At 35.0% G+C, this 9,438-nt stretch overlaps 1 protein-coding gene across 1 annotated transcript in view; it reads left to right on the top strand.

Annotated features, from left to right (window-relative positions):
* Positions 1–9,438, top strand: part of LOC135198714 (collagen alpha-1(XVIII) chain-like) — a 751,537-nt gene that overhangs the window by 595,346 nt on the left and 146,753 nt on the right. The gene's annotated exons all lie outside the window — the stretch shown is intronic.

Raw genomic sequence — 9,438 nt, 5'->3', positions numbered from 1 at the left:
CTCTCATTAGGTGTTTTCCAACTTTAGAGACCAGTTTCGGCCTTCAGAGATTGGTTTCATTCTCTAGAAATGGAAATAAATAAGAAAAATGGAAACAATTAAATTAGCTTTCAGTTTAGTATATTTTTTTTAAATTATGGTATTCTGCTTTTTAATTAGAATCATTTTATACACCATGATATTTTGCTTTTTGTTGTTATTATTATTATTATTATTATTATTATTATTATTATTATTATTATTGAAGGTGGAACAAAGTTTCTGAAAACATCTTCAATGTGTTTAAGTTCTCTGTTAATGAAGTCAGGGTCACATATTTTCAGGCTCTCAAAACAAAATTGACTAAGATGTTAGTTTTGACTTCATTATTGTGGCAGGAGAAAAAATGAATGTATGTTTCTGCATTGGTTTCTTTACGATATACTGTAAATTTAAAAGTGAAAGTTACTGGGTTATGGAAGATCAGTATGTCTAAAAACGGCAACTTATCATCTGTTTCGTGTTCGGCTGTAAACTTGATAGAGGGCAAGATTCCATTAATATACCGATGGAAATTGGTTCAAAATTTGAAGGGTTTTACCCTTTAAAAATAATGAAAATACCATCTACGTACCTCACCCAGAAAATGGGGTCTTAATAAAGGTTCACAGTTCTGTAAAATCTCAACTTCAACAAATTCCATCCATAATTTTGGCAAGAATGGGAGATAAAGAGACCCCATTGAAACACCAAACTTTTGCCTAAATCCTTGATTGTTGAAGGAAAAGACTGTGGAGGACACCCAAAGTCGAACCAGATCTAAGAATTGTTCAGTGGGTATAGCAAAACTAATGTTACCTAAATCCGACGGTTCCTTAAGCTTATCCAGTACATATTCCAATGGTACATTATGGAAAAGCGCTGTCACAATCTAGGCTAATCATTTTACCCTGAATGTTTCCTAGTTTCTTGAGACGATCCATAAAATATATCGAGTGAAGAAGATGAGCCTCAGAAAAAGTACCCAATAATGGGCTCAGTTGTTCTGCTAATCATTTTGCTAAACTGATTGAAGTCAATTGCAAGTTATTATTATTATTATTATTATTATTATTATTATTATTATTATTATTATTATTATTATTATTATTATTATTATTTTTATTTATTTTTTTTGTTCTAAGAGGTCCACAATAATAAAAAAAAAAATTTGCGAGTTCGTGTACTAATTTAATTTAAAGGGTTTTTAAATTATACACGAACTCGCAACATTTTTTCATTATTGTGGGCCTCTTAGAACTTTATATATACTCTCGCGATAGAGAGGTTTTCCCAACCAATTGCTTTTATTATTTTTTTTTCTATCACAGTCATCCAATTCGACTGGGAGGTATTTATAGTGTTCGGGATCCGGGTTGCATCTTGCCTCCTTAGGAGTCCATCACTTTTCTTATATGTGCGGCGTTTCTAGGGTCACATCTTCTGCATGAGTCCTGGAGCTACTTCAGCCTCTAGCTACAATTATTATTATTATTATTAATTATTATTATTATTATTATTATTGTTTAAAAAATATCCACAATTATATATAAAAATATATTCTATGTAAAAGTATAAAACAAAGACTTCGAACACCTGAACGGTGTTCCTCATCAGTGTGACGTTAAAATGTCACACTGATGAGGAACACCGTTCAGGTGTTCGAAAGTCTTTGTTTTATATTTTTACATAGAATATATTTTATATATAATTGTGGATATTTTTTAAACAATTTGTTTTCACGGAGCTGTGAATTTCTTGACATTATTATTATTATTATTATTATTATTATTATTATTATTATTATTATTATTATTATTATTATTATTATTGTTATCGTCATATTTTATACCTATGATGATATGAAAAAAAGATAGATATTAGTAATGAGAAAAGTATTTATCTGACGCCTGCAGATAAACATGGTCTCAACATTTGTCGAATCTTACACCCTTGGCCTGAATTAGATTGAACCCCTCCGATTTAGCCCTCTAGAACCACATTCCGTAGGTTCTTAAGTGATTATGGTACGCATAATACGATGATCACTCGGGATTTGATGTGGTTTAGAAGCCAGTATAGCAGTAGATTAGTTCAGTGGTTTTTAGTTGATGTACGTGTTTTTACAACTGCATTTTTAATGTGTTTATTTACAAAGAGTTTTTTTAAACTGATAATGTTCATTGAACCTTTCAAGATTATGATTTGTAGCTTCGTCTAAATTTTTGAATGCCATTGCATTAAAAATGACAATGATTCTTCTGTTTCATCATTTAAAAAGGAACATCCAAAATATTAATTGCCTCGAAAAGATTTTTGTTTTTTATTACTGACGGTAAATATCCGCAGCCGATATCCTTGAAACTCACATCTTTCTTCTGATTGGCCGATGTACCACAATGGTAACCTCTATTGGGTGATGAGCAACATGAACTTAAGCCAGTCACGAGTAGGGTCAGTATCGGCTGCCGACACTGACCGTAATCACAAAAAAAAAAAAATAATAATAAGTAGGTGGCGGACTCTAGTTGATACGTAAATGTTTTGGCAGGATGATAGTTGATGATAATCGTCCAACTGAATAATATTATATATATATATATAGTATATATATATATATATATATATATATGTATGTATGTTTTATATATATATTGTATATATAACATACATACATAATATATATATATATATATACATATATATAATATATGTATGTGTATATATATATTGTCTATATTATACATACATTATATATATATATATATATATATATATATATATATTATATATATATATAATACATACATCACACTATTAACGAAAACTCAGATTCTTAACAGAATGATTAAATGGAAAGTTAACTCAAAGCCCAAATAACTCAGATAACCCTCGGTAATCTAACAGTCTACACAGTAATTAGTCAACACCATTTCTCTAATGAATAATCAAATCCCACTCTTCTCCAGAAAATAGTTCCCTCTACTAGATCGATTCCCCACATTCTAGAATGGCCTGTTAGGAGACAGGAAAACACTGATAAGCCCAAGAACATAATCAAAAGATCACATAAACAGGTTATCTCTGAAATAAATATTCAAATACAATCAGCCACACTTTGGCTAAAACAGATATAAATAATCACCATTTCAGCACAATTTCACTTTCACTAAACAGAAACACGTTGGCAGAGCCATCCTGGCTCTGCATTCTCTCCTCTTAACAGTCTCTCCATGATAAGTCTACATTTCCTTAATATGTAGGAAAGAGGCTCACACGTACACACAAACTCACACCCATTGTTCAGAATGTTCACGCCCTGAAACCGCTTTGCTAAGACAAGCACTCTTGATCATACCACCTTAATGAAAGATGCGTTAGTATTTCTAAGCTATCGCTCGAACCCTTTGTCTCCAGGGAAGTTAAAATGATGAGTCTCTGCATTCTAAGAAACGTCATAGCATATCACATCATATATTATTAAAATATCTCATAGCATATCCCCCTCTTTATGTTTACACACATACACACACACACACACACACACACACACACACACACACATATATATATATATATATTATATATATATATATATATATATATATCGATATATATATATATATATATATATATATATATATATATATATAGTACAAAAGAAATGTGTGGTGTCTGATTAGCCACGAAGAGTTAACACTAAAGTTTAACATTCTACTGCGTGGTCCTTGTTAATGTTACTTAAACTTTGTACGTATTTACAACATGCCAACTAAGTTTACAAAGAATTATATGTCATTTGTATGATAGTAGGTGCTTTCATTATCGACATAAGTTCATGATATCGTTTATCAATGAATGAATAATTTCTTCCGGTCCATATTCTTTCCCTTTTCTTCTAAGACTTTTGTGGCACTTTGAAATCTTTCTGAGGCCAAATCTAGCAGCAGCTGATGACTTAAGCCTTATTTCCATTAGCATCCAATCTGTACAGCTTGCAATGACACTCGGCCAAAGTTCAGTGTATAGGTGGTCACAAATCTACGAGCAAGTTATGGTTTATAGCCTTATTTCCATGAACATCCACTCTGTAGTTTGCAATGATACTTGGCCAAAGTTCATTGTAAATTTGGTCAATATATAAAATAAAACTATTAAGATTTCAAGAAAGTCTACAATTACCTACTTATATATAAGGAAGTTACGTTATAGGCTCGGACTTTCGCCTTTTGCAAAGACTAAACTATTCAAGAATCGCACATTTTACTCAATGACAGTTAATAATAATAATTAATAATAATAATAATAATAATAATAATAATAATAATAATAATAATAATAATAAAAGCTAAAGTAAGCATCGGAAAACGAACGAGTAGCGACCTTAAAGATGTCAGTTTCAACACGCATGCTCACCCAGGTTTTACTGTGCATTCGCAATGTCCTAATGATTTTGTCTAGCTTTTTTTTTAAAGTCTTCCACACTGTTGCTGTTTACAACTTCTGGTGGCAGTTTATTCCACGTGTCACATATCTTGTATGTGAAGAGGTTTCCATCCATGAGAACAAGTTATGGTTTATAGCCTTATTTCCATGAGCATCCAATCTACCCAGTTTGCGTTGACGCCTGGTAAAAGTGCCGTGCAATGTCGGTCAACATATGTCGCCTCGGAAAGAGGTCAGAGTCTTATTATGCAATGCCGAAGGAACTTGTCCCTCCACGCCCTGGTGCTTCGAGGCTCTAAGGTTTCAGGGGCTTCAGTCAGTATCTCCTATCTCTCTCTTTCTCTCTCTCTCTCTCTCTCTCTCTCTCTCTCGGGGTCTCTCAACGTCCACCTGTTACCCAAAACCGTCACCTTACCTTGTATCTGGTTTCCTGTACATGATGGAAACGATTGAAGATCTTGGTGTCGTACGGTTATTCAAGTCGGGCGCCCTACCTTTTATGAATATGTACTTGACAAAGTGGTTACAAAACGCATACACACACACGTGTAAGCGCCTCAGTGGCGTGGTCGGTATGGTGTTGGCGTACCACCTCGTTGGCCGCGAGTTTGATTCTCGGGCATTCCATTGAGGTGTGAGAGGTATTTCTGATGATTGAAGTTCGCTCTCGACGTGGCTCGGAAGTCACGTAAAGCCGTTGGTCACGTTGCTGAATAACCACTGGTTCCATGCAACGTAAAAACACCATACAGACAAACAACCACACACGTGTGTGTGTGTATATATGTGTATATATATATATATATATATATATATATATATATATAATATATATATATATATATATATATATAGTTTAATTCTTATCCTTCCTGGATCACCAATAGAGACTTCCTGCCACCTACATATGCTTTGCATATAAACTCTTGTAAGACATCCTATGTCCATATTTTACCAGCGATCAGGAGCACAAAAGGAAGTGCTCGAAATAAATGGTTGCAGCGTTCAAATAGTGTTTTATGGGCCTTTTATCTTCATTTTATGCGGTTGTATTACAGTAAAAGACACTTATGTAATATGTGTGTATACATACATACACACACACACACACACACACACACACATATATATTTATATATATATATATATATATATATATATATATATATATATGCACACACACACACATACATACTATGTATAATAGACGTGTTAACGCAAACTTAATACCCACACGCTTATTTTCATGCTGTTGCCGTCAGTGTAATGAGACCCTTTCACGGAGGTCTTAATAAACTCTCAGGAAGCTTCGGTAGGTGACAGGTATTTTTCTCGAGGCTGCGTATCAATACTCCCTTACATAAATATAGGTTGCGTGGTATATTAATGAAGTGTTTGACTTGTTAATGGGACCAGCAGCGGTGCTAATGACTGTCTTGTCCTCTCCTCTCTCTCTCTCTCTCTCTCTCTCTCTCTCTCTCTCTCTCTCTCTCCTCTCTCTCTCTCGTTACGTGTGCATTGGGTGAATATTCTTGTTGAAACATTGACATCTTTTTTGAGGTCGTTACTCGTTCGTTTTCCGATACTCACTTTATCTTATTATTATTATTATTATTATTATTATTATTATTAACTGACACTGAAATATACGATTCTTGAAGAGATTAATCTTTGCAAAAGGCGAAAGTCCGAGCCTATAACGTAACTTCCTTACAAGTAAGGTAATTGCAGGTTTTCTTGCAATCTTAATAGTTGTATTGTTTGTATTGAAACTGCAAAGTGGCTATTACCGATTTATTAATACGGGCGATGCTTGCATATTTTAAATGGCTTTAAATAGATTCTATATTTTATGATAATGAATTAATGTAGAGGATCTCCTAGGCAAAGAAAAAAGTTACATAATTTCTTTTCCTTCTTTGTATTATTATTGTTATTATTATTATTATTATTATTATTATTATTATTATTATTAGTAGTAGTAGTAGTAGTAGTAGTAGTAGTAGTAGTAGTAGTAGTAGTCGTGGTAGTAGTTGGAGAGATATAAATAGAAAAAGTAAAGTGGGCATCCCACAAGATAGATAGATTATACGTGTCTCTGCACTTTGTTTGGAAATGTCATTCATCCTCGGACAATTGCACCATCAAAACGGTCCTTCTCGAGACTCATTTGCAAATGATACAGCCTGCAACATCCTGCTCTCTCCACCACAAGTACCCTCCCCTCTTCGCCCCCTCCCCTAAGTGGGCAGTATCGCATAAACACGATTGATTAGCTACAAGGGAAGAAACGTTTCGCCCTGCCAAGAGTTTTGGGAGGAGATAGCAACCACCACGTAGAGGAGTCCCGGAGGAGGGGAGGTGGCGTCCTCAGTGTATACCTCATGCCGTGCTCAGTAGCATTACTTAAAGTTCCTCGCAGCCTCCCTTCGGCTCCTAGCTGCAACCTCATGCATTCCGTTTACTATACCTCCGGTCACATTCTCCCTCTTCCATCTTACTTTCCAAGTTCTCCTAACATTCTTTCAACATTATTCTCAGCGATGAATGACCTCATACGTCCCAGCGCTTGGCCTTTTGGCCTACATTTTATGTCCCAAGTGAAGGAGTGTTGCACCTACTCTAAGGTTTTTATTTTTATTTATTTATTAATTTTTTTTTTTTTAAGGGAACGATGCACCTTTTGTTTTACGATTTTGGAACTTAGGGGTTTTTTTTTAAGGTATGGACTTCCTTGTGGTTCATGGAAGAATAAGGAGTCATTCGTAAAAGATCGATGTATACTGATGTGTATGATCTTTGAAACACTTATTTTAAAAGGAACCTCATTAAACCTTTTTAAAGATGTTTCGAAGAATGACGAGCTATTTTATAAAGGAGTGACGCACCTTCCCCGCTGTTTAGAGAAAAAACTGTAGTGTAAAAAAAATGTACTTACATTTCTAAAGAGCTTTGCACCATTTGCAAACTATTCAGAAAACAAAGAACTCTTTTGTTTTTTAGTAAGGGAACATCGCATCGTTTTTCAGGTGTTTGGAGAATAAAGAGCGGTTTCATATTCTTGGTTTTAGCCTTCTCAAGTCATTTAGCTCTCGCTAATGAAAGGGTAGGCATCGGCGTCTCTCTATGAATAGGGAGATTTCTAAACGGACTCGAAGTTGACGCGCTGATAAGGCTCTCAGGTAATTAGGCGGCAAGTAAACCTGCCGATTTTGGGTTGCAGGTTTCACTGCATTTAACGATTTTGTAACTAGTTTTCATTCATACGAGTCTGGGAAACCGTCTGTAGCATTCCCTGGTTACAAGAAAATGACTGAACTGCAAACTCATCTTGGCATTTATCTTTTTATCGTCATTTAGAATGGACGAAACCTTCGGTAATATTTCATCATAGAAAATGATGGTTATCTGCTCTGTACAGGTAGCAGTTATGATGAGTTTATAATGAAAGGTTAGTCTGAGAGAAGAAGAGGTGATTGCTTGCAAATCGTCGACATTTTGAGATGACTTTTTATAAATGAAATTTAACTCTCTCCGTTTCTCTCTCTCTCTCTCTCCTTGCTTCCAAATTATCTTTCATCCGAAGCCTTCTCTCTCTCTCTCTCTCGTCTCTTCTCTCTCTCTCTCTCTCTCCTCTCCTTAATTATCGTTTTCAACCGAAGTAATTTTCTCTATCTCTCTCCTCCTCTCTCTCTCTCTCTCTCTCTCAATTATCGTACATCCGAAGTATGTTTATCCTAAATTTAGAATCCACAGATATTCGCGAGGTGACCGACTTTCAGATTCCCAAACGGGACACTTACATCACCTCTCCTCGTCTTTCTCGAGTCTGCCGCACCCCACCCCCCCGCCACTCACCTCCACCCCCACCCCCACCCCACCCCACCCCAAACTCCCCTCTTCGTCAATGTCAGGAGGCGTCAGTTTCCTCTTAAGAGGTTTCCTATCGCATCTGAGAGCGTTGCAGAACGGAAAGCCACTTAAATGGGGGATGATTTAGATGACTGGAAAACATTTGTGCTTTTTAAATGACAGATTTATGTGTGTGTCTGATAGGCATTTTCACGAGATGCAACCGAGTACCGGACCTGACCGTTCCCTGAAAAAAAACACACACACAAAAAAAGGCAGGATGCCATATCTTAAAAACCAACCACAGAATTTTCTTGAAAATAATCTCATTGTGTTTGAAACGTCTAAATAACAGTTGCGGTACTACTCTAACTAAACCTAATCCAATCTAACCTAGGGGCATGTCAAAAAAAACTGGACTGGTGCAATACTAGCATACATCTCAGGAATTTGCGTCTGACAGACGTTTGCGTTCGTGTTTGGACGAGTGAATTTGTATGCACGAGTGTATGCTTGTGTAGGTTGTTGTATGCTTTGATGTGTTTGTATATAGGCAGGTTATGGATATGCATTAATTGGTGTATGCATACTTGAGTGTGCGCATATGCATAGAGTTATTTGTGAATTTTTATTTGAAAGGGTTGATTTTTCGTCATGGTTATGCAAAAGTGGATATATAATATATGTATATATATATATATATTAGAATAATTTATATATAATATATATATATATATATATATATATATATATATTATAATTGTAAGTATAAGAGGGTAATATTATGTAAGTGGTGATGGTTACAAATATGAGTGATCCCGCATGTACTATATTTTTAAAACACCTCTTGGATGCTTTCAAAGTATTATCGATATGAGTTCCAGCTTGGCAATAAGTCATGATTTCGAGAGTTTTTTCATCACAAGAAATGTCTGGCACGCGTTGGATAAGATCGTTTGACGTAATTGAAAGAGTAAAGGAAGATATTTCATGAAATGATTTTTTTTTTTTAAGGGAAAGTTCGTGCAAACACACCAACTCTGGTAGCCTCTAAGACCATAGCAAATATTAGAATGAAGATGGCCGTCGTCCCAAGAATATTTGGATTGGCAACTACAAAGG

Source organism: Macrobrachium nipponense, chromosome 22 (genome assembly GCF_015104395.2).
Source record: "Macrobrachium nipponense isolate FS-2020 chromosome 22, ASM1510439v2, whole genome shotgun sequence".
Taxonomy (NCBI): Eukaryota; Metazoa; Arthropoda; class Malacostraca; order Decapoda; family Palaemonidae; genus Macrobrachium; species Macrobrachium nipponense.
This window is presented reverse-complemented; position numbering and strand designations above follow the sequence as displayed.